We start from the raw sequence: 27,200 nt of genomic DNA on the forward strand, positions 1-27,200 counted from the left end.
AAATGGATTGACATAAATTGAAAGAAATTATAAATGGATTGACATAAATTGAAAGAAATTATAAATGGATTGACATTAATGAGTAATTGAATTTTTAACGTATAAAGTCATTACTCACCATAATTGGAATAATATAATTGTCTATTAAAGGAGGATATTTATGTCGATATTAATGAGTGATTATAAATTATAAATTATTATCAAATTGTAAAATAATTTATAAATTATAAATTTATTAGAAATAATTGTAAAATAATTTTATAATTTATAAATTTATAAAATAATATTATTATTGAGAGGAGGGTTGAAGGAGATTAGGCGCATGATTGAGAGGGGAGAAAGGAGAAGAGGTCCACATCAGCTAAAAGCTGATGTGGGAAATATTTGTATAGGTGGATGAAATAGAATGAGGTGACATTCGGGGGTCTGTTTTAAATATATAATAGATAATAGATTCCGCTGATATAGAAGAAATTAACATATTTATTGGTTAAAACATTGGATTAAAAATTGTCATAATGAGATAACATTCGAAACTAACAAATCAGAAGCTTTGTGTTATGTTGGTTTGAGGCGATTGATTTCTGGAGGCATGTTGGTTCTGATGGCGCTGAGATCATCCACTTTTATATCCTCTAAGAAGGGATTGGGATTCATTGGAAAAATGAAAATGTTGTTTCATTCACTACACCAAAAATGACATTTAACAGCGCCACTTTTACAGCGCTTGCTAAACACAAGCGATGTTGTAAATATATTTTAAAAATAACGGAGCCTTTTACAGCGCTTTTGTTCACAAGCGTTGTAAAACAAGCGGTGTTGTAGGTCATATAACGTTTGTGCATAACGTTATAAGGCTTTTACAGCGCTTGTCCAAAAAGCGCTGTAAAATGAAGCGCTTTCGCGTATCAGTTACAGCGCTTTTTTCACAAGCGCTGTAAACACATGCGCTTTCAAATATTTGAACTACCTAATACAACGCTTTTTGCACAAGCGCTGTAAAATACATGCGCTTTCATTGAATTTAACTACCTATTACAACGCTTTTTTCACAAGCGCTGTAAACTACATCTTTCAAATAATTATATACGTTGGAAGCCCTCATATCCTCTACATCTTTCAAATAATTATATACGTTGGGAACCCTAATATCCTCTACGTACTGTGCGGCCATCTACGTTGTCTCATGTATTTTTTACACATGATCTGTTATGTTTTGTTATATATATATTAAATCTACTAAAATTGTTATATATATATATTAAATCTCTTCTACACATGATCTGTTATGTTTTGAAATTGTCAAAAATTGTCAAAAACTCATACCACATGATCTGTTATGTTTTGAAATTGTTAGTTGATATTGGTTTCTTTTTGAAACTTGTTGATATGTTTTGAAAGCTTATTATTTTTGTAACTGCATTTATATAGGTGGTATAATATGGATAGGAAATGGATGTCAGCCAATCGATTGTCAAATGAGTATGAAATTGGAGTGAAGGAGTTTGTTGAGTTTGCAGTGAAGAATGCAAAAGATCCAAATAGAGTAGTTTGTCCTTGTTTAAAATGTTGTTTTGGAAAACGTGTTAGAGAAGATGAATTAGAAGGACATCTAGTATGTAATGGAATTGATCAAAGCTACACATGTTGGATAAGACATGGTGAGAAAAAAAAAGGAAACATTAATTTTGAGAATAGTTCTACATATGCTTCAACTGATTTCGATACAGATACATATGAGCCGGACCGAGTTGATGAGATTGCAAAAGCAGTTGAAGAAGATCTTCGAGATTGTCCTAAAATGTTTGAAAGTTTGTTGAGTGATGCAGAGAAAGAATTATATAATGGTTGTACTAAATTCACAAGACTGTCAGCGATATTAAAGTTGTACAACTTAAAAGCGAGTAATGGATGGTCTGATAAAAGCTTTACAGAATTATTAACACTCATAAAAGATATGTTGCCAGATGATAATGAACTTCCCAGTCGAACCTACGAGGCTAAACGGATTTTGTGTTCTATTGGAATGAGTTACGAAAGGATTCATACGTGTCCTAACGATTGCATTTTATTTCGAAACAAATATGAACTACTTAAGGCGTGTCCGAAATAAGAAGGAAGAATCTACTCCAGCAAAAGTCGTGTGGTATTTTCATATAATACCAAGATTTAGGCGCATGTATCGCAGTGAAGAAGATTCAAAACACTTGACATGACATGCAAATGAAAGAATTAGAGATGGAATGTTTCGACACCCTGCAGATTCCCCACAATGGGAAAAAAATGATCACGAGTATACTGAATTCGGGATAGAGTCCAGAAATCTAAGACTTGCACTTTCTACTGATGGAATGAATCTACATGGTCTTCAAAGCATATCACATATCACGTGGCCTGTGATTTTGGTAATATATAACTTACCTCCATGGTTATGTATGAAGCGTAAGTTTATGATGTTGTCTCTGTTAATTTCTGGACCCAAACAACCGGGGAATGATATCAACGTATACTTGACTCCTCTAATCGAAGATTTAAAAAGTATCTGGGAGACAGGTGTGGAAGTTTATGATGGGTATAGGAAAAAGTGTTTCAATTTGAGGGCTATGTTGTTCGGCACAATTAATGATTTTCCAGCATATGGTAATTTATCAGGATATAGCATTAAAGGTCAGTGTGCATGTCCTATATGTGAAGAGAGTACAAATTGGATGCGGTTGAAACATTGTAAGAAGAATGTGTTTCTTGGACATCGTAGATTTTTACCTTATAGTCATCAGTATCGTGGGTGGAGAAATGCATTCAATGGAAAATCAGAGGAGGGTAAAGCTCCTTTAGCACCGACTGGATGTCAAATACTTGAAAAAAGCTCCTTTAGCACCGACTGGATATCAAATACTTGAAAAAGTACAAGGTTTGACCAATAAATTTGGCAAACCTTTTTCGGGAGAGCTGGTCAAAACTGGGTGGAAGAAAAAGTCAATTTTCTTTGAATTGCAATATTGGAAGTCATTGTATCTAAGACATTTCCTCGATGTGATGCATATTGAAAAAAATGTATTTGATAGTGTTATTGGTACGTTACTCAATGTTCCAGGAAAGTCTAAAGATGGCGTCAATGCAAGATTGGACTTGGTCGATATGGGAATAAGAAATGAACTGGCTCCAGTAAAGAAAGGAAATCGCACATATCTACCTCCAGCCGCTCATACTCTATCTAGAAAGGAAAAAATTGTTTTATGTAAATTTCTACACGAAGTTAAAGTTCCAGAAGGATACTCTTCGAACATTAAAAATTTGGTTTGTATGAAAGACCTCAAGTTAAAAGGTTTGAAGACCCATGATTGTCATATTATAATGGAGCATTTGCTACCAATAGGTATACGTTCCATTTTACCTGAAAAAGTTCGACTAGCCTTAACTAGATTATGTTTCTTCTTCAGGGAAATTTGTAGTAAAGTGATCGACCCTCAGAAATTACCGACATTGCAGAGGGAAATTGTTGTTACTTTGTGTGAGCTTGAAATGTATTTCCCACCATCGTTTTTTGATATAATGGTTCACCTTACTGTTCATCTGGTTAAGGAGACACAACTTTGTGGGCCAGCTTATATGAGATGGATGTATCCGATAGAACGATATATGAAAATATTAAAAGGGTACGTAAAAAGTAGAAGTCGACCAGAAGGTTGTATTGCTGAACGATACATTGTTGAAGAGGCTGCTGAATTTTGTACTGAATATCTGTCCAATGTTGAATCCATAGGGCTTCCCATGTCTCGTCATTCGGGAAGACTATCAGGAGAAGGGATAACTGGAAGGAGACTACTGACTATATCAAGGACAGAATGGGAGCAGGCACAATTGTATGTTCTGCACAATGATGATGAGGTTCAACCGTATGTTACAATACACATTGATCAGTTATCTCGTTTGAACATGAATAGGAATCAAAATTGGATAACTCGAGAGCACAATCGAAGTTTTGTAACATGGTTAAAAAATCACATAATGTCAAAATTTGATATAGACCCCGGATCAATTTCAAATAGATTGAGGTGGCTAGCAAATGGTCCGAGCTTACATGTCTTTTCTTACACTGGTTATGTTATTAACGGCTACACATTTTATACCAAAGAACAAGATGATCAGACCACTATGCAAAATAGTGGAGTCACTCTCGTAGCTGAAGCGATGCATGTCTCAAGTGCAAAAGACAAAAACCCAATATATGCAAATCTATCATATTTTGGGGTTATCGAGCGCATATGGGAGTTAGACTACACAATGTTTCGTGTTCCCATATTTGGTTGCAAGTGGGTCGATAATAATAATGGCGTTCGGATTGATGAGTCAGGATTCTTGCTTGTCGATTTTAATAGGGTGGGATACAAAGACGAGCCTTTTATTTTAGCGTCGCAAGCTCAACAAGTGTTTTATGTCACTGATCCTTCTAATGATAAATGGTCTGTTGTCCTATCGACCAATAAAATAAGTGATGATAACAATAATGATGAAGATGTTGGTAATGATCTTTTATTTGCAACATCACAACAACCACATGAAATTGATTCAACTGATGATGGTTTATATCTTAGAGATGATCATGATGAGGGAATTTGGATTAATCCATCGTTTCGTATTGTAAATGGACAAACAAATGTGAATGTCACCAGGAAAAGAAGAAGGGCATCTTAATGTATATATATGTTTAATTGTTTTATATAAGCTATGCATGTAATCTGAACTGTGTTATTGTAAATATGCATGTAATCTGAATTGAGTGTTTTATACTAAGTTCTGATTAATTTATTTTCTGATTAATTTATTTTCTGCTTATATTTAGCTTGATTTGAGTGTTTTATACCAAGTTCATGTAACAATGAGTGTTTTATATTTAGCTTGATTTACATGAACTGAACTGAATATAAATTAGTAATTTACATGAACTGAACTGAACTGAATAGAGAGATTCTCTTTTGCTCAGTGCATATATATATATAGATTCTTCAGAATACTCATTTCTAATAATTCATCATCTCCTAAAGTATTGTGATAAAGACAATGATAACAATATTTTTAATCCAATAAACAATGATAAAAATGTTTTTAATGTCATCCCAACCCAAATAAACCAAACACAAAAATAAAATAAAGAGACATTTTACAGCGCTTATCTTAAAAAGCGCTGTAAAAGATCCTTTTAAAAATAAAATAATGAGTGTTTTATACCTTTTACAGCGCTTTTCACACAAAGCGCTGTAAACGACTCTTTTGAAAGTGAGTAAAAAAGACATTTTACAGCGCTTATTTGACAAAGCGCTGTAAAAAAGCTTTAAAAATAATATTCATCAGACACCTAATTTCTTCAAACACCTTGTACGCATCATGGGAATCCAAAAAACATCAGACACAAACCCATTTCTTCAAACACCTTGTACGCATCATGGGAATCCAAAAAACATCAGACACAAACCCATTTCTTCAAACACCTTGTACGCATCATGGGAATCCCCAAAAACACCAGACACAAACCCATTTTTCGCAACATGGCAATGATCCTGAATACCAATTAAGTTTCGATTTAAGAAGGAAAGAGAATGTAAAGAGATAAAAAGGGTGTTGAGGTGGAGATTGAATTGTGAAAGAGTAAGCTTTGATGTTTGTGAAGAAGATGCATAAAAGGAGAAGAGTTTGGTGAAGAGGAAGGGATTTTTGTGGTGACCAGTTACTACTATGTGGGTTTTGCATGCATGTTGAGCTTGTTTAAAAAATAACATAACATAACAAAACACAAAAACAATAAGGCCTTTTACAGCGCTTATTTGGAAAAAGCGCTGTAAAAGAGCCTTTTAAAATTAACATAAAGAGACATTTTAGAGCGCTTATGTGGAAAAGCGCTGTAAAAGGCTTTAAAAAACATTCATATAACATAATAACACACGGAGGTCTTTTACAGCGCTTATTTGGGAAAAGCGCTGTAAAAGAGCCTCTTAAAATTAACATAAAGAGACATTTTAGAGCGCTTATGTGTAAAAGCGCTGTAAAAGGCATTCAAATAACATAATAACACACGGAGGTCTTTTACAGCGCTTATTTGAAAAAAGCGCTGTAAAAGAGCCTTTTAAAAATTTAACTAAAGAAGCCTTTTAGAGCGCTTATGTGTGAAAGCGCTGTAAAAGGCATTCATATAACATAATAACACACGGAGGTCTTTTACAGCGCTTATTTGAAAAAAGCGCTGTAAAAGAGCCTTTTAAAAATTTAACTAAAGAAGCCTTTTAGAGCGCTTATGTGTGAAAGCGCTGTAAAAGGCATTCATATAACATAATAACACACGGAGGTCTTTTACAGCGCTTATTTGAAAAAAGCGCTGTAAAAGGCATTCAAATAACATAATAACACACGGAGGTCTTTTACAGCGCTTATTTGAAAAAAGCGCTGTAAAAGGCATTCAAATAACATAATAACACACGGAGGTCTTTTACAGCGCTTATTTGAAAAAAGCGCTGTAAAAGAGCCTTTTAAAAATTTAACTAAAGAAGCCTTTTAGAGCGCTTTACAAAATAAGCGCTGTAAAAGGCTTATAAAAAGCGCTGTAAAAGTGTTACGTATATATAACAGTTACCTCTTCAGTTTCCTCTTCATTACGTAACCTTCATCTCAACCTTCATTTCTTCTCTTCTTTTGCAAACCCTATCATCCCGTCCTTTACGAACCTTATTTCCACGATCATCTCCTTCATTTCGAACCTTATTTCCATCCAAGATCATCTCTCCCATTTCACACAATATATTTTCATTGAAATACGTAACCCTCATTACGTATTTCTTCAAACCGTATTTCTGTGAACCATATTTCTGTGAACTTTCTGCAAACCCTCTTTTCTTTGCATTTCGTCTTTCTTCGAACCATCATTATTCAGGTATTGATGTTATTAAATTTTTGTAATCATTAGAATGCATGTTGAGCTTTTTTAAGATATACTGATACATGTTGAGTTTGTTTATAATAATGCATGATCCATGTTGAGCTTGTTGATGTTATACTAAAGTGCATGTTGAACTTGTTGTAGTTAAATGGATACAAACAAAGATTTAGAAGTTCAAAATGAAGAAGTTGGCACCTCTAAGACTTACGAAAAAGAAGTCAAACGTGGTGCAACTATCATGCAAAGGGTGATTAAAGCACGGAGCAGTGGCATTAAATTTGAGGTATACTATATATACTCTGTTTGCTGTGTGTTTTTTTATCTTTTTTTAGGGTTTAGGGCATGTACTTACTATATGAGTTTATTAGGTTGGCTGGAACGAGAGTGGTCAGCCAGTTGACCCCAACAGCTCCATGTTTGTAAGCTACATTGGGGCTGTTGTTCGTCAAAATGTCCCAATAACAATAGACAACTGGAGAGATAAGGCGTTGAAGGATGCCAAAGATATCATCTGGAATGACATTCAAGTAAATATTTTGATCTACTCTTTTGTCATTTATAATTTTTTTTCTGTAAAATACATTACTTATAATTGTTTTCATTGCAGACCACTTTTGTTCTTGATGAGGAACGAAAGTCATATGTTTTGAGAGTTGCTGGGAAAATCCATCGTGGATTTAGATCCCATCTCTCAAATTTCTATCTAAAAGATAGAGAAGGAAACACAAATGCTGAACCTCCAAAGATATATCAACATTATATATCAAAGGATGAATGGAGTGCATTTGTTTCCAAACGTTCTGACCCGGCGTTTGTCGTAAGTGATTAATTTATTAGCATTTGTGTTTTATTATTCATATTCGTAGCGTATTTTAAATTTTTACACAATTGCTATTTTTTTTTTATATAGAATATTAGTAAGGCAAATCGCGAACGGGCAAGCAACCCAAAACACCCATACAAGAAATCACGTATGGGATATGCACGCCTTGAACAAAAAATTGTAAGTAATTAAACATCACTTGTAATTTGTATTATAAACTATAGTGTGTAACTAATTTGTATTATTTTGTTTATGATTTTAACGAATAGAGAAAAGACACCCAAGCCGATCAACCCTTGGGTCGTCATATCTTATGGAAGGAAGCGCGTGTTAACAAAGAAGGAGTGGTTGATAATGAAAATGTCAAGAAAGTTGTAGAACTTTGTGTAAGTATATTATCACTTTAATATTTTTTAATATTGTATTTTAAAAATGCTATTGAACTTATCTTTTTAATGTTACATGTATTTTAGGAAACTATTGAACAAAGTTCTGAAACTCAAGAGGGCAACAAGGATACGTGCAGGGACATTCTTGGGAAAGTGTTTAATGTCCCTGAGTATTCCGGTCGAGTGAGGGGGAAAGGATTTGGCGTAACTCCCAAAAGCTTTTTTCCTCAAGAGAAGCGCCAAAAACCTTCCAACGAGGAAGTATTAGAGAAGCTCAGAATCTTATCGGAGCAAGTGGCACTCTTGGTGAATACGAATAAAGACAAGCAACTTCCGGTTCAGCTCCAACCTGAAATACAAATGGAGAGTGAAACCGGGAGTTGCAACGTCGGTTTGAAGAGTATTCCCGAGGTAATTAATTACTTACTACTTACTTGCTTATGTAATTACTTATGTATTAAACAAACTTATATATTAACTGTACTTATGTTTTAACTATTGATGTAGGGTGTCACTACATGTGTCCTATACTTGTCCTCGCCGACTCAACGGAAGGTGGGAAAAGGAATATTGCACAATACTTCGGGAGAAGTATTGCACAATATTCCGATCCCCGCGGGCCATGTCAAAGTATCGCCTACGGTTGCTTTCGAACCAACTGCACCGTTGCCCATACCGGACAACGATGGAGATATGAAGTTCTTAAGCGACGCTATTGGCAGTTACGTGGCATGGCCCACACACCTTGTTGCCCTCGAAAAAAAGATTCCCAAGGACAAATCAGTTACATCTCCCGAAAAGGTTTGTCACATTTATTGCCTAAGGTTTTTTATTTTTTCAGATTCAATAAACTAACATTTTACCTCATTTTTGTAGGTCCAAATAAATAAACCACCCCTACAGCCAAAAAAAGGCAGCAGACCTCAAAAATTGGAGGTTAATAGGGCTGCCAAACTACAAAGGCTGGAGGGTAATAAAGCTGCAAAACTTGCAGCAACAAATAAAAAAAATGCCATAAAAAGCTAAAAAGCGCTTTTCATTTCAAATAAATAATTTACAGCGTAGCGTTTAAAAAAAAAAACACATTTTACAGCGCTTTTTTTAAAAAGCGCTGTAAAATGTTGTTTTAAAGCGCTTGAGAAAGCGCTGTAAAATGTACAACAAAAGCGCTGTAAAATGCAGACCCATAATTTCATATAATGGGTGTGCATTTTACAGCGCTTTTGTTAAAAAGCGCTGTAAAATGCAGACCCATAATTTCATATAATGGGTGTGCATTTTACAGCGCTTTTGTTAAAAAGCGCTGTAAAATGCAGACTCATAACTCATATAATGGGGTGCATTTTACAACGCTTTGTTGAAAAACCGCTGTAAAATGTGCATAACAAGCGCACGTTATATTTACATGTTTTATAGCGCTTTTTTAAAAGCGCTGTTGTATCATTTACAGCGCTCGATTCCACAACGTTTTTTTTTTTGAAAAAGCGCTGTAAATGGATTAAAAAAAGCGCTGTAAAATGTAGTTTTTCGCATAGTGATTTTTATTTAACTAATTAATAAAGTTTAAAGTATAAACAAAATTTAATTATGTTTTAATGTATTTGCATTGTCATAAAAAAAAAAAGGCATGTGACATTTGCAACATGAACTAAACATGAACCAATGTTATTAACCGTAGAGACTAAAACAAGTAGTCAAAAATATTTTGACAAAGAATGTTTAAAAGAAAATTTTGTAGAGATTAAAATAAAAAAGTTATCTTATATTTCCTTTTTTACACAATGAAGTTAGTTTATTTAATTTGTTGTTGTTAAAATTTATGACAAGAGTATAATAATATATGAAAATAGTATAGTATTTTTTAATTTGTTGTTGTTATTTTGATATAGATCACAAGGCCTTTGAATGTAGAATTATGAATGTCATGTAATAATAGATATTAATATATTAGAAATACAAAATACAATATGAAGTGTTTAATATTTTTTTGTTTGTTATTTTTTATGTATGTATCATGAGAATATTCTTTTGTAGTCTTCGTATATTAAATATGTGATAATATATATTAGAAATAGAAAGTGATTTTAAATTTTAACCCTATTAAGTTTATGTATTTATCTGCCTATTATATATTTTTCAAATAACTATATTTTTAATTAACTACATAAAATTTTGTAAAATTCATTTTCTTTTCACAAATTATAAATTTCAACACTAATTTTTTTTTATGGTCTCAATTTTCTCTTTATCTACACTTTTTATTTATCTCTCTATCCTATTTTTGTAACATGCGTTAATCAAAACAAAGTCGTGCTTACGTGCAAACACTATTTCAAATAATTACTACTTAAAATAAACAAAGGATGCTAAACCCAAAATCAACTAAAATAGTTTCAGTAAACACATTTCATAAATATATGCTATCATGCATGGTTCATATTTAGAATTAGGGGATTAGTAATATTTTTAAAACATGTTAGAAGAATGTGACCCACAATTTTAGTGACGTGTCACCTTGGGTTTCTTACATCATTTATATAATATTTTTGGTAATTCTTTTTATATAATAATTTATTTTTGCATATATTATAAACATACTTAAAAGATGAGTGGACATATCAGGATATAGTGATGTTAAATTTGGCTTTCAGTATACAGAATTGGGTTTTAGTATGCTGAAAAATCTCAATAATTGTAAAGAATCTTGATAATCTCTCTAACTAACAACAAATGTGTGTGATATAAAATTTACAAGTTTTTTAAATAAGTTGTCAACATGTCCCATCTAGGACAAAAAAATTGTAAACTCAACCAAGACAACCACACAAACGATATGAATCTCGACCACATCAATAAAGTAGTGGAAAGCTCAAGTTTTAAATTGGTGGTTGATAGTTTACCAACACAACCTCGGTGAAGATCGATTTAAACATAGAATCATCTAAAGTCTTATTACTAGTTTAGTCTAATTAAGATTGTTTCAATCATAAGATTATCTGTTGGTCGGTATTAAGATCGATTTAACCGTTGTATTTGTAAGCTTAAAATCAATTTAACCATTGGATTGTTGTCCTTTGTGGAGAAACGTTGCCATCGAGAAGTGTAGATGTCGATTTCTTTCACAGTCGAGAAGTATTGTCCTTTGTGGAGCAAATGTTTGTTCTTGTCTTTTCTATTTCCATTCGTCTTCTTCCCTTCGTCGGTGTTTTAACCCTTAGTCAGTGTTCTTTTTCAATTGAATAGAATATGAAGTCTAGGTAAAGAAGAACAATTTTGCAACAAACCAGGTGTTTCTTCTAAACAGGTTTTTTCCTTTCTCTGCTAATTTTCTGATAATTATGTTTCTTACTTAGCAATTTTAATTATAGGTCATTTACCTAACATATTTGGTTCTAGCAGTTTCATTTTGCTATTGATCAATTGGACAATTTTTTATCTCACAAAGCTTAGTCAAAAAGATCTTATGTATGAGGAATTTCTCAGAAAAATAAAGTTTCAAAACAAAATAATGAAAGTAAAAAACAAGAAGAAGCTCAAATAAGGGACAAAATCTTAATGTCTTATAAGTTTTACAAACACCTTTCAAAGACTTGCATTCAGTGATTAAGGAAAATAGCCAAGAAGCAGATAGAGTAAGGAAAAGTAAAAAGTCCATTCCAACAATGTAATTGTCAGAATTGAAAAATAAAAACTCAAATGGTGAGGCATGAGTACCATATCAGATCAACTATCGTAGGAAAGAGTGATTTGGAAATTCCCAAAGAAGTGCAATCAGTTGGAGTCCCTGCAAAGAATTTGCATAAGGACATTTTGTAACATAGGAGAATCTATTATATATATTTAAAACAGACCCCCGAATGTCACCTCACCCCGAATGCCACCTCATTCTATTTCATCCACCTATATAAATATTTCTCACGTCAGCCAAAAAGCTGATGTGGACCTCTCCTCATTTCTCTCCTCTCAATCATGCTCTCAATGCCTAATCTCCTTCGATCCTCCTCTCAATCACTAATTTATAAATTTATGAAAATAATCATAAAATAAGAATATATGAAAAATTATTAAAAAAGTTACTTCCATATTAAAATACACAAATTTATTTAAAATTATAATATATGAATGTATTAAAAAATATAATGAACAAAAGAATACAATTTATTCAATAATAATGTACAATATTTCTTTTGAACAAAGAATACCATTTATTCAATAATGATATAAAATAGTAAATTAAAAATTACAATATAAATAAAATTTATACAATATAATTTTGTACTCTCGTCTTCCTCTGCTCGTTCATCCAAAATAATAATTGGACTCCTTACTTGAAAATTTCCATCATCCCAAACTAAAGAAGCCAAGTTGATAGACTTCTTTAGTTTTCCTTCTATGGTGAGAACATATGTTTTTTTTTTCTCCCAGTGAAGTGAACGACAAAACACTAGGGTTTACTGAAACAGTGAGTCCTTTAGGTACTATCACAATTGCTCTATATATCGACATCGGTAATCCAACATTTGTAACAGTCCTTTTAAAGCTTCCACTTAGGTGATGTTTGGGACGTGGAGCTTTGAGAACAAAGGATGGATAATTCAAATCTCTTGCTGATACAGTGTCGAAGCAACTAATGACATCCTCTGTGATTAGCTGTAAAACTGACTGGCTGTAGCCTAGTCCACATAAAAAGCTTATGCAGTCTATTTCCGTGGCATCATATACCATGCCGGGATTCACAGCCTTAACAGGGTCAATTTGGCCTGCTCCGTAAGCAAATTCTGCATCTTGATTATAAGTGGGACTCATCTGCTTCGCTGCAACACAAGTCATACACAATGTTTTCTTTTTTATATTAGCTTAAGATATACTAAGTAAACTATATTGACCTCAAAGTAGTAGAAAATTTTGAAAAATCCTTCAAAAATCTTCTTAATCTACAATTGTTAGTATCACTTGTACCAAGCTATGTACTTTATTATTTATTAATAACTTTAAAGATAAATTAATTTTAAATTTATTAACTTTAAGTTTTATCTATTTTTTTTATTGTTTATAATTTTTTTAGTTGACAAAATAAGTTCAGTACTATACACTAATAATACTGACAATAAAAATTGACAAAACAAACATAAAAGTTTGAATGTATTAAAAATTTAAAATAAAGTGAAGTATAAATGTACTTATTTTTCAAGAGAATACATATTTTAATATAAAAGGAAAGAGAAGTGTAATTTAAAATCTTCACCTGTTTATAATAAAGATTCAACTTTGTAAAAGACAACTATTTTCAAATATTAAGTAAACTATGCAGCGGGATAAGTTTAGTTTTCTTAATGCATGCACATTTTGATTGAGGTGTGAAACTACTCATTTCAATTACCTGTTGTCATTAGAGCTGAACGGATAACAGCAGGTGACCATGTAGGATGAAAAGATTTGATGTACCCTGTTGCACCAGAAACACGTGGACAGGACATTGATGTTCCTGACACAATATTGAACTCTAATGTTTTGTTCTCACCAAAATATTCAGAAATTGAGGAAAGTAGAGACCAACTAGCTATAATATCTACTCCTGGAGCAGTTAAATCAGGCTGCAATATTAAACAAAAAAATGTTAACAAGAAATTAACATGATAAAGATTTATTTAATTTATTAATTCATATGAAAGATACCTTGAGAATCTCAAGTGTAACATTGTTTGGACCCCTTCTTGAGAAAGAGGGCACCTCGGGTGCCAAAGTATCTCTTAACTCATTTGTTTTGAAAATTGTTGCAGTTGGAGTTCTGCAAAATGATTTATACAATAAAAATTAGATGAGTTTGGTTTTGTAAATTATTGTTAGTGAATAAGGAACTCTGATTTAATACCTTTTAGAATGCATGTATTTGCGTATTTTGGTGGCATCCTTGTTGTGAAGATAACACGCAGGCAAAGGAAAACTGTATGCGACATTTATATATGTTGTCCCTTGTATCAAGAGGCCCACAACACCTACTCTAAATGCCTCTGAGTCCCCTTCATTTCCTTCGCATAGAACAATTTTTCCTTTCACCAATTTTTCATCCAACGAATTGAAGGGGCAATTTCTGCAATTTTGGAACAATTTCATTAGCAAAATAACATATTTTTGGGAATATTCTGCAATTCAATTTTGTAGCACGTGACTATTTTAAATGTTATTGGGTTAAATATATCGAATGCCCCTTAAAAGTATGGCATATATATATTTGACAAATTTTCGCCTTCATTGGTTTGTCATAATTGTAAATTTTTACATTGTTTTTAAATTTAAAGATATGAAGGCAAAATACCGAGATGAATCTCCATCGAAGCCTGCTTCCTTATTCGGTGCATATCTGGAATAGATAAGAGGATACAATTCTCCTTTTAGATCAAAATTATTCATAGAGGTACCCTGTACATGAAGCAAATATATCATCATTCTTATCACTGTTATGATATATAAAAATGATTAATCTTCTAATTAAATATTCATATCATGAACTTCCAAACCAAATTGTTTTTCCAAACCAAAGTAATTTAAGAAACAGAGACTACTGTGAGAATAAAAATAGTGATTTACCTCATAAAATTTGTTATTCCCTAATTTGACTTGGGTAACAAATTTTCTATCCAAAGTGGTTGCAGCCACAGAAATTGCCCAAGGTGCAACATTCATTACCGATGCATGATTTGGACTTGAGTTCCCAGCCGCACATACAGTTAGTATTCCATTTTTCATTGCATGGAATGCACCAATGGATAATGCATCGCTGAATGAGTATCGGCAGTTATTTTTCGTCCAAGCGAAAACGAAATTATGTCGACTCCATCAGCAATAGCATCATCAAATGCGGCGAGAATGTCCATGTCCTCGCATCCACCAGACCAACACACTTTATAAACGGCAATTCGTGCTGATGAAGCCCCACCTCTTGTCATTCCTTGCCCAAACCCTAACATATTGGCCATGCTAACAGGGTTTCCAGCTGCTATTGAAGCTACATGGGTTCCATGCCCATTTGTGTCTCTTGGAGATACGCTCAAGTCTTTATCAAAATTACTTTTATAATATTTAGCTTCAATTATTTTACTACAAAAAAGTATTTTATATTATTAGCATTTCAACATAAGTTATAGAAATATGAAATTTCTACCATATGAGATTACTAGCAGTCACATTATTGGTCGTAGAGTGAAGATTAGACAACTCATAGTATCTTTTGTATTTTAAATCATTTTGAGGATGGTAAAATATGTGTCATTAGATCTTCATTCAACAACCAATATCCACTTACTGTGGTGATTAATTTTTTTTTGCAACTTTAGGAAAATTGACTATGAATTTATAGCATATTACTTGTTGCAGTGGAAATCAAAAGCTTGGCAGGGTCCCTTCCATTTGCTAGGAGGTGAGCTCAATCCTATATCATTGAAACTCTGAGACTCCGGCCAAATCCCATGATCGATTACTCCTATGATAATGTCACTCTCTGGTTGTGCTATCTCCACATTTATTGGAAAACTAATAAAGTCCCAAGATTTTGTTGTGAGGACTTATTTTTTTTCATTGGGAAAGACAGATACAACCCCTTCATGCACTACATTACCAATTTTAATGGTTAACAAACATACAAATATTTAAGTAGAAAAGATTGGTCATTTTTCAATTAAAAAATATATAATTTCTTTATTACCGGCCATTTTATTAGCTTCTTCCTCTGTTAATTAAGTCTGCCACAAAGCCACTAAAACTACGTTTATAGTGCTTGAGTATAGACTTTGATTCTTGTTTGCTGAAATTGTGAATAGAAAAAAGTGGTAAGTAATTAAGTCAAGTATACAATTTATATTTTTGTTTTTTATTAAAGCAGTAAATTTTTCAAATATTTGCTATGTATTTTTAACCAATAGACTCGACCTGCTTGCAACTTCTAACATGTTTTGATGACGGGCCAATGATGAAACTTCATCGTTCATAGTCTTGCCGGTGTAGACAATGTAAGTCTACATTTAAAACAAACATTTATCATAAATAAGAACATAAGTAAAATATGAACCTTGACATTTGATAAAGAGAGATGAAGAATATTATTTGCCTTTAGGTCATCTTTGGATGTTCCGTGACATTGTAGCAATAGTGAAGAAATGTTAACAAGGAGAAGCAAAAGATATACAAAAGATGTCCCTTCCATTTTCAAGCTATGCACGCAAGAAAAAATGTGTAAATACAAACATGCAATGAAACAAGTGTAAATAAATCAAATGGATTCTGTTTTTAAAACTATTCTCACTTTTATTGTTTTTAAAACTAATAAATGAAAACAATAAAAGATATTAGTGACATACATGTAAATAAGTGAGCACAAACATTAGTTTTTTGTAATGACATTAATATGAAATCAACGTGGAGGGGTTAAATATTCAATTAACATATTATATTGTAGTCTTTAACAATAGAGTATTAATATGTAATATTTTGATTACTATTGTATAATTTTAAGAATATATTTCCTAATTTTCAAAATTTAGGGATTAATTTCACAAATTCTGTTTTTGAACTAAATCTTTTTTATAAGAATGATTGTGTGCAATTTAGTGTTCTCCATTAAAAGAATATGGTCTTCTCCATAAATGAAAATCATACACAAAATTAGTGTCCTTAATTCTAAACCACGTCCAAGAAATGTGTACATTTTCAATTAATAATGCAACATCACACACTTTATGATTAAAAATAATCGAGTTACGAGATTTCTGTATATAACATACAGAAGCCAATAAAATGGCGCTAAATTTGGATCAGATGCTTCGTCCACCCTGACCAAAACCGTAAAATTGAATAAAATTAGCTTCAATCTCTTTATGTAGCGTGCAACTCAACCCATGCCACCTCAAAATAACCACTCAAATCGATCTAAACATTGGAAAAACATAAACAAAAGGGAAATAGATTCCTCATCACCACAACTCACCACACAAAGCAATGAATCAATGCATTTAGCTCATCTTCTAAGCAAATTATCTTTTGTAGGTATGCGATGTTGAATGAGACATCATGCTAACATAGTTTCCTTCAAAGGAATATCTTAACAATTTCGACTATAATAAACGTGGCAAAACAAACATAAAAGACGAGTGTATTCAAAAACTTACATCAAAGTGAAATATAAATGTACTTATTTTTCAATAGAATATATATTTTAATAATGAAAGAAAATAAAAGTGTAATGTAAGCTTCTCACCTACTTGTAATAGAGATTCAACTTTCTAAAGACAATTTTTTTCAAATGTTACTTAAATTAAGCATGGATAAGTTTAATTTTCTTTATGCATGGACATGTTGATTGAGATGTGACACTACTAATTTCAACTATTTGTTGTGGTTAAAGTTGAATAGATAACAACAGGTGATTATGTAAGATGAAATGATTTTATGTACTTATTGTACCAGACACGTGTAAACGTAATATTTAAATTGACACAATCTCAAACTTTAATGTTATATTCTCATGAAGATGCTCAAAAATTAAAAAAAATTAGAGATCAACTAGCTATAATATCTACTCCTAGTGCGGTTAAATATAGCTACAATTTTAAACAAAAAATGTTCACACCAAACTAACATGATATAGATGTATGTAATTTATTCTTTCATATAAAAGATACCTTGAGAATCTCTCTAAGTGTAGAAGTTGAAGTCCAAGAAAGCAAGGATGAAATGGCACGGTGAAGGGATAGGAGCACTAATTACTTCAATAGAATAGCCAAAATGAGACAAACCCTGCCCTTTTATAATACTTAGGTGTTCCAATCTTCAAAGGAAATCCAAAAGCTATTCATTTTCAACTTATTGTAGATAGAATCAAAGTTAAACTATGCACTCATGCGGTAGATGGTGATGGGATGATTGTTGAGTAAATGGTGTGCTAACTTAGCTAGGATATCAGTTGTTTATCTATAAAAAAATGCTGAAATAAATTTTTCATCTCTAGGATATCAGATGCATAGACTTTGCAAAATTTCTTCCATCTTTCGTCCCTTGAATACTTTTTGTATTTTGTCGATTTTAATCTCTACTTTTTAAAATTTTCACACGACAAGTTTCACATGACTTTTTTTAATTAAATATCTAAAATATTACTAACTTATTAATTTAATCGTTTAATATTTCTACGTTGTAACAACAACAAAAAATAAGAAGAGATAGAGTTCAGTTCTATTCAGTGACATTTATAAAATAACAATAAATTTTATTGTATTAACTATAATTTGTCCATTCCCTATTTTAGTTTCCCTAAAAAAACTATGTTTCTTAGTTTTTAGAAAAAATTTCTACCTCCTTATTTGAAAAGAAATGTGCTTAATTGTATTTGAATTTTTAAATTTTTTAATGATTTTTTACATAGACGTTTAAAACGTTATAAAAAAAATTTCCATAAAAATTTAGAAATTTTTAATTTAAAATAAATTAAATATAAAATTTTTAAATGTTATAAATCTAAGATGAAAGTAACAAAAAAAATGTGAATTTAAAAATCAAATTTTGAATTACTGTTTTATGAAAGAACTTTATGCAGTATTGTTTTCTTGTTTATAAAAATCTTATTCAAAAATATTTATGACATTTTAAGAGAGACTAAAAATATTTATATAATAATTTTGTAAAATTAAAAATGTTAAATTTTTTAAAGAGACTAAAAAAGATTAAAATTTTATAAAGATTAAACATTTATTTAACCCAAAAAAGAACATTATAAAAATTATAGAATTAAATAAATTTTTAATCATTATAAAATACCAATATTTTACTTTGAATTCCTATAAAATTTTCTACTTTTTAAATTCTCTATATGTGATTTTTGTCCCCGATGAGATGTCAATTGAAGTTGACCAAAGGAAGATGACGTGGAACTACCAATTATAATTGCGTTAGCGATGCCACATGGGCAACTCTATGTTTTTTAGTTATTATTAGTAATTTGGAATTTTTATGGTACAACTGAAAATATTTTGATAGTATTAAATTAAATCAATTGAAAATAATGAGTATATTCGTCCATATTTTAAATTTAACATCACTAAAATTTAAAGTTTAAAACTTTTGTTTTATTTTATTTTATAATAATTAATATTTATTTATTAAATTATATAAAAAATAACTAAATTTTGTTTCTCCTCCCGTTATCTCTTTGCTGCATAGTCTCTCATTCATTCTTTATCGTCTTTTTCCTATGTTCTTCTCCGTCTTTCTCTTTTGTTCTGCATCATCTATCTGTAGTCCCTATTGTTAGTTCGTTAAGAATCAAAAATAAACTTAGAAACGATGATGATGTGTGGTCGATGACACCAAGACAATATGAATGCAAACATAAACGAATTGAGAATGAGACATTATGGTGAGAGAGTTTTTCTCACGACAGTGGAAAAATGACGAAGGAGAACGATTTTCTTTGAGTGTAGAGGGTTTTGTAAAAATAATTGCATCAACTTCATTTATATATATATAAATGAATTAAATCTATTCAATGTATTTGGTTTATATTTCTATGTTATTTGACTTACTTATATTTTAAATTAAATATGTTCAATTTGTTATATTTCCAGTTTCCACCTCAACCATATCACTTTAATAATATTAATATTAATATGTTTAGTTATTTTGATAGAAGATGTGGAATATATAAATAATATTTTAGGTTTTTTTATTACTTAGAAAAATATATTTTTGTTGATAATAAATAGTAAATATTATTAATAAATATTTAATGTTAAAATTTGTTAAATATAATGTATGCAGCATTAGTTAACTCAATAGTAAAATAATTAAATATATTTTTTTCAAAGTTATTGCAGTTGAAAATTTTGGATTGAATTCAATTTGGTTGAGTAAATGAAATTTTGAATGGTGGGAGTATTTGTTGTGAGAATTTAAATACAACGAGTAGTAATAATATTGTATATTTATTAATATTAAAGAAACAAAATATTATTTGTAATTAATCTAAAGGTAATTTATTTTTTATGAAGGTTTGTATGTCAATAATAGTCAATAAAAATTAAAAAATATAATAATATAAATAATATTTTCGACTTTATAAACTCAAAAATAAATAGTAAATTTACCTTATAAATACTTTATCTTTGTTAGCATATAATGAGATAACATTTTCAGTCTCACTAGAAGCAATAAATAAATTAAGGTAATCCACATATCGACCAAATAATGTAACCTTAAACTTAAATATCAAAATATATACATAAAAAGTATATATAAAAGATATAAATATATATTTAATATATAATTAAAATAGTATCTATGATATATATATATATATATATATATAATACGCGAAAAGATATATGTAATTAATATATTATTAAAATGATATAGACATGTTATATATAATTATTTGAAAAAAAAATATAAATTTAGCTGCCAAATTTAATGTCAGTCTGCAATACCAATGTTAGTTAGCATCAATTTAACATTGGATCAGCGCATGCTAGTACATAGTTTTTTTTTGTTTTCTAAAATCATTAGCGTAGCGCCGGTTTGTGCGACGCTAAATTAAATATGACAAATACAACATAGTTGTTTTATTTTATTCACCCTTTCTAATTTGTAAAATTAAATATTTTACTTATTTTTTAAAGTAAAATTTCTTTATTTTTATTTTTCTGTGACCCCATCCATCTCATTTTCCTAGACTCATTTTTTCCCCTAACCCTCACTCACGGCGGCCGTTTAGGTGTGTATCTAATCTATTATATATATTTAAAACAGACTCTCATGTCAACTCTCATGCCACTTCATAGTATTTCTTCCACATGTGCAAACATATCCCACCTCAACAAAAAAGCTTATGTGTACGCCTTAGAGAGTTCTCTTGTGTGTTTTTATGTTTCACCTCATTTTTTCTAATTAGTTTCTAAATAGTTTTTTTCCTCTTTTAATCCCTCTAATCCCTAATTTTTTTAATGACTTCCTCCAACAATTTCTTCTTCCCTCTTGTGTACGTCCCAGTCATTTGCCATCCTCGCAAAATCATCTTCTTCTTTGAAATTGCCGACTCTACTCCAAAGGTACACTGCAAGAGGTATAGGTTGGCCAAAGATACACTGAAATAGGTATAGGTTGGTTCGTTGCAACAAAAAAAATTCTTCTCTTTGTCTATTTCTAATTTTGGTGCCATGTTCACCTCATTATTTTTTACTTAGTTTCTAAATAATTTTTTCCTCTTTTAATTCCTCTAATCCCTAATTTTTTTAATGACTTCCCAGTCATTCGCCATCCTCGCAAAATCATCTTATTCTTCGAAATTGTCGACTCTACTCCAAAGATACACTGAAAGAGGTATAGGTTGGTTTGTTGCAACAAAAAAAAATTATTCTCTTTGTCTTTTTCTAATTTTGTTGTCATAAATTCAATTATATTCTATACAATCTTTGAAATCAATTTGGCTCATAGTGACTTAATGTTATGTATAGTTTCTTACATGAAATTCTATCACTGCGACTATCCAGGAAATCCAAGTTGGGATGAGACCAGCCGGCAAATTTCGCTACCCATCATACCCAGAGCAAAATGGTACATGAAAAATTCAAGGAATTAGTGTTTTCCAATGTTATGACAAAGTATATTTATACATCAATATTTTTTTCATCTCTCTTCTAAACTCTTTTCCTTCTTTAGTTGTTTTTAAGTGTCACTTTGCTTTGTGTGTCTCATATTCTTAGTTTTACTTCAATGTAGTATATGTTGAGTAGCTTACAAATTACAGTTGAAAAAGTTTGACTCAAATAATTTTAAGCATGTTTTAAAAGATGTCTGACATTGAATTGAATTGAGTAAATTTGATCATTTTAAATTTCAGAACACAAATCTGAATGTATTGTAGAAATATATCAAATGTTAAATCGATCTTTGTGGTAATTGTGAATTTTTTTATTTTAAATCGGATTTATTAGAATTTTAATTTACAAACATTCACAGTATTATTAATATTGGCAAATGAATCATAATCATTAACATTTTGATTACAAACTATTAACTGTCAAACAATTATAAGTATACAAATAATTACAAATAAATTACTTTAATTTCATCTATTATATATATTTAAATATTTTTATTTGACTTTTTACTTTGAATATTGGTAAATATATATAATATATAAATATTTAGAAATGATGGACAAAGTCATGTCTCTTTTAATTTTAGTCAGTTTTATTTTACTGAAACTAATTAAATTTAATTTGTTGTTTTATAATGTTAATTGACATGAAATTAAAGTAATTTATTTGCAATTATTTGTATTTGATGTATACTTATAATTGTTTGACAATTAATATTTTGTAACCGAATTGTTATAAATTTTAGATTTTGATTTTGAAATCAAAATGTTAATGGTTATGATTACTATATTAATATTAATAATAGTTTGAATGTTTGTAAATTAAAATTCTAATGTATCCGATTTAAAGTTAAAAAATATCACAATTACCACAAAGATCGATTATTAAAATGATAGTGAGAGAAAAAAATAATATTTGTATTTGATTTTTTACTTTGAATATTGGTAAATATATGTAATATATAAATATTTAGAAATGATGGACAAAGTCATTTCTCTTTGAATTTTGGTTAGTTTTATTTTACTGAAACTAATTATATTTAATTTGTTGTTTTATAGTTTTAATTGATATGAAATTAAAGTAATTCATTTACAATTATTTGTATTTGATGTATACTTGTAATTGTTTAACAATTTCATAGTTTGTAACTGAATTGTTATAAATTTTAGATTTCGGATGAGAAATCAAAATGTTAATGATTATGATTACTCAATTAATATTAATAATAGTTTGAATGTTTGTAAATTATTAAAATTATAATATATCCGATTGAAAGTAAAAAAAATTCACAATTAATACAAAGATCGATAAGTAAAATGATCGAGTGAGAGAACAAACAATATTTGTATTTAATTTTCAACTTTTAATATTGGTAAATATATATAGTATATATAAATATTTATAAATTATTGACAAAATTATGTCTTTTTGAATCTTGATCAATTTAATTTTATTGAAATTAAATAAATTTAATTTGTTATTTTATAGTGTTAATTGACATGAAATTAAAGTAATTCATTTGCAATTATTTGTATTTAATGTATACTTAAAATTGTTTGGCAATTAATATTTTGTAACCGAATTGTTATAAATTTTGAATTTTGGTTTTGAAACCAAAATATTAATCATTATGATTACTCTATTTAATATTAATAATAGTTTAAATTTTTGTAAATTATTTAATTTATTCAATTTTAAAATAAAAAATTTCACAATTATCACAAAAGATTGATGATTAAAATGATCGAATGAGAGAACAAAAAATATTTGTATTTGATTTTCTACTTTGAATATTGGTAAATATATAGTATATAAATATTTAAAAATGATGGACAAAGTCATGACTCTTTGAATTTTGGTAAGTTTTTTTTTATTGAAATTAATTAAATTTGATTTGTTGTTTTACCGTGGTAATAGACATGAAATTAAAGTAATTTATTTTGCAATTTTTTATATTTGTTGTATAATTGTTTGACAATTAATATTTTGTAATTAGTTTTCAAATTAAAATGATCGAGTGAGAGAACAAAAAAATATTTATATTTGATTTTCGTTTTTTAACATTGGTTAATATATATAGCATATAAATATTTAGAAATGATGGACAAAATATGTTTGTTGGATTTTGGTCAACTTTATTTTACTGAAATTATTTTAATTAAATTTATTGTTTTATAGTGTTAATTGGTATGAAATTAAAGTAATTCATTTGCAATTATTTATATTTAATATATATTTATAATTGTTTGAGGATTAATATTTTGTAATTGTTATAAATTTTTGATTTCGATTTTTAAACCAAAATGTTAATCATTATGATTACTCTATTAATGTTAATAACAATTTGAATGTTTGTAAATTAAAATTCTAATATATCCGATTTAAAATAAAAAAATTCACAATTACCATAAAGATGTATGATTAAAATGATCGAATGAGACAACAAAAAAGTAATAAAGTAAAATACAAGATGAATGTATTTCCAAGTATTTTACTTTAATCATTTTTAGTTTCAACAATAAAGTAATATATTTTGTAACTCAATTGTATATCTTAATTTCAATTATCAAATGTATTACTTCAATATTTAACATATCCAACGATCTCAATATTAATATGGTACTTTATTTATTCAAGTCATTCGTCTAAATTGATACTTCTCTTCTATTAATTATATTGGTAAAATTGTATATATATTATTGATATAAATACTTAATTATGACATAAAACTTCATATTTTTTTTTCTTCTAAATCCACTTAAATTTAATAAATAAAAATATACCCGCGCAATACGCGGATTAGCATCTACCTAGTTATTTTTATTGCTGACTTCCACTCTCATCCATCCCTTTAGTTTTCCCTCACTCAGAATAAAACCCTCTATTTTCCTCTCTGTCACCGCTCACACTGCACAAAATTTTGAAGATTGCAACAGACAACTTGTGACGGTTTCAAATCACTCATTTCTCTCAATCCCCAAATTTCTCAAATCCCTCTTTGATTGTGCTTAAAAACATGGTATGCTTCTTGTTTCTCAAATCCTTTGAATGATTTGGAAATAACTAAATATACTTAATTTGATTGTGCTTAAAAACATGGTATGCTTCTTGTTTCTCAAATCCTTTGAATGATTTGGAAATAACTGAATATACTTACCAAAAAAAGATGATGGATATCTATGTGGTGGTTTATATATTCTATATTCTTAGTCATGGTATCATGCAAGTCGTTGTGCTCAACGAATATAGAGGTTAAACCTCCGGCGATTTGTAAAATGCCAAATTAATTGAAAGCATAATGATAGATATAATCTTTCTCAATATCTTAGATATCATATTTTGTCTTTGAAAAAGTGAAATTCACCATGATGCTAATATTCTGTTATGTAAGCACCATAATATATTGAACTTACTTTCAGAAGTACAAAGAAGTGAAATATCACACTCCTCTCTCATTATTTTATTTCCAGTAATATTTAATAACATATACCCAACTAGACACTTAATCTACACTAACCCAAAACTAAAAGAAATAACTTCCTTCAAATCAAGCCAACCACCTGTGCTTCCATCTTCTTCTCACTATGTTCAGTTTCAATCGGATTATTGAACCAAAAAAAAAATTTTATTTCCAGTAATATTTAATAACATATACCCAACTAGACACTTAATCTACACTAACCCAAAACTAAAAGAAATAACTTCCTTCAAATCAAGCCAACCACCTGTGCTTCCATCTTCTTCTCACTATGTTCAGTTTCAATCGGATTATTGAACCAACAACAAAATATTATACCACAATTTTTGCTTTAAAACCAAGAAACAGAGTCCAACACAGGATATGGGCTTAATATGCACAACTCAATCATGACAAAAAAAAAAACATTAAAACCAACACTCTTTTAATAACTTATTTTGTTTGTCGTTTATATTTTGTGGCTCTGTTTGCAATATTATATGTGAGCCTAATGAAATATTACGAGCCATATCATGATTCAAAGAACAATATGAAATTTTATTTTTGTAACAAACGTACAATATTTCTTTTGAACAAAGAATACAATTTATTCAATAATAATGTACAATACTTCTTTTGAACAAAGAATACCATTTATTCAATAATGATATAAAATAGTAAATTAAAAATTACAATATAAATAAAATTTATACAATATAATTTTGTACTCTCGCCTTTCTCTGCTCGTTCATCAAAAATAATAATTGGACTCCTTACTTGAAAATTTCCATCATCCCAAACTAAAGAAGCCGAGTTGATAGACTTCTTTAGTTTTCCTTCTATGGTGAGAAAATATGTTTTTTTTTCTCCCACTGAACTGAACGACAAAACACTGGGGTTTACTGAAACAGTGAGTCCTTTAGGTACTGTCACAATTGCTCTATATATCGACATCGGTAATCCAACATTTGAAACAGTCCTTTTAAAGCTTCCACTTAGGTGATGTTTGGGGCGTGGAGCTTTGAGAGCAAATGATGGATAATTGAAATCCCTTGCTGATACAGTGTCGAAGCAACTAATGACATCCTCTGTGATTAGCTGTAAAACTGACTGGCTGTAGCCTAGTCCACATAAAAAGCTTATGTAGTCTATTTTTGTGGCATCATATACCAAGTCGGGATTCACAGCCTTAGCAGGGTCAATTTGGCCTGCTCCGTAAGCAAATTATGCATCTTGATTATAAGTGGGACTCATCTGCTTCGCTGCAACACAAGTCATACACAATGTTTTCTTTTTTATATTAGCTTAAGATATACTAAGTAAACTATATTGACCTCAAAGTAGTAGAAAATTTTGAAAAATCCTTCAAAAATCTTCTTAATCTACAATTGTTAGTATCACTTGTACCAAACTATGTACTTTATTATTTATTTATAACTTTAAAAATAAATTAATTTTAAATTTATTAACTTTAAGTTTTATCTAATTTTTTTTTTATTGTTTTATAATTTTTTTAGTTGACAAAATGAGTTCAGTACTATACACTAATAATACTGACAATAAAAATTGACAAAACAAACATAAAAGTTTGAATGTATTAAAAATTTAAAATAAAGTGAAGTATAAATGTACTTATTTTTCAAGAGAATACATATTTTAATATAAAAGGAAAGAGAAGTGTAATTTAAACTCCTCACATGTTTATAATAAAGATTCAACTTTGTAAAAGACAACTATTTTCAAATATTAATTAAACTAAGAAGGGGATAAGTTTAGTTTTCTTAATGCATGCACATTTTGATTGAGGTGTGAAACTACATATTTCAATTACCTGTTGTCATTAGAGCTGAACGGATAACATCAGGTGACCATGTAGGATGAAAATATTTGATGTACCCTACTGCACCAGAAACATGTGTATTTGAACGTAACTTAAAAACCAATTAAGAAGTAGAGATAC

General features: G+C 29.7%; 1 pseudogene; it reads right to left on the reverse strand.

Annotated features, from left to right (window-relative positions):
* Positions 1–11,832: 11,832 nt before the first annotated feature.
* LOC101511276 (cucumisin-like) lies at positions 11,833–27,081 on the reverse strand (annotated as a pseudogene).
* Positions 27,082–27,200: the final 119 nt, after the last annotated feature.

Source organism: Cicer arietinum, chromosome 1 (genome assembly GCF_000331145.2).
Source record: "Cicer arietinum cultivar CDC Frontier isolate Library 1 chromosome 1, Cicar.CDCFrontier_v2.0, whole genome shotgun sequence".
Classification (NCBI taxonomy): domain Eukaryota; kingdom Viridiplantae; phylum Streptophyta; class Magnoliopsida; order Fabales; family Fabaceae; genus Cicer; species Cicer arietinum.